At 34.9% G+C, this 745-nt stretch overlaps 1 non-coding gene across 1 annotated transcript; it reads left to right on the top strand.

Moving 5' to 3' along the window:
• The first annotated feature begins 371 nt into the window (after positions 1-371).
• On the top strand, positions 372-478 carry LOC144700352 (small nucleolar RNA R71). Its single transcript, XR_013580723.1, has one exon. It is a non-coding gene; the product is annotated as a small nucleolar RNA R71 (small nucleolar RNA).
• The last annotated feature ends 267 nt before the right edge of the window (positions 479-745 follow it).

The following is a 745-nucleotide window of genomic DNA, read 5'->3' on the forward strand; positions in this document are numbered from 1 at the left end:
CGTGTACTTCTTCCTCCTGCTGGCATGCTCCATCCTCATGGTCTTTGCTGCCACACATTGAACAAATCTTTGCCAAGACTAATGGTGAGTTATGCTGCACTAGTCCTTTTACTATGATGGTTAGCTCTTTTAATTGCTCTTGGACCCCCATATCATCTCTTTCTTGAACAGATGATACATTTCTCCTAAATTTTCTTCCATTATTGCTTGCATTAATTTTTTGCATGTGAATATCAGTAACTCTTTCAATAATTTCCATCACCGCATCGTCATGGGCGTTATAAAAGTATCCTCTAGTCGATTGATCTACTTTAAGTTGGTTCACCTCTTTTAATCCTTCATATAAAGTTTTAGCTAACTTGGTCTCCTCAATGTCATGGTGAGGACATTTTCTACATAAATCATTGAACCTCTCCCATGCTTTACTAAAATTTTCATCTTCGTGTTGACAAAAATTCTCAATTTCTCTAATGCATGCCTTAGTTCTAGAATGAGGGAAGAATTTAAGAAAAAAATTATTTTCAATTTCTTCCCAACTAGATTAGGTTACTCCCAATTTGAAATACCAATCCTTTGGTTTGTCCTCTAGAACATAATGAAAGTGTAACATCTTAACATGATCGGTTGAAATTCTGGGCATGCATTGAGATGAGCATATCATGGTATAGTTGTCTAAGAAATAATATGGATTTTCATGATACTTTCCAAAGAATTTAGGAAGAGAATTAATTAAGGTATTATCGAC

The sequence above is a fragment of the Wolffia australiana genome, chromosome 2, assembly GCF_029677425.1.
Source record: "Wolffia australiana isolate 7733 chromosome 2, ASM2967742v1".
NCBI lineage: Eukaryota > Viridiplantae > Streptophyta > Magnoliopsida > Alismatales > Araceae > Wolffia > Wolffia australiana.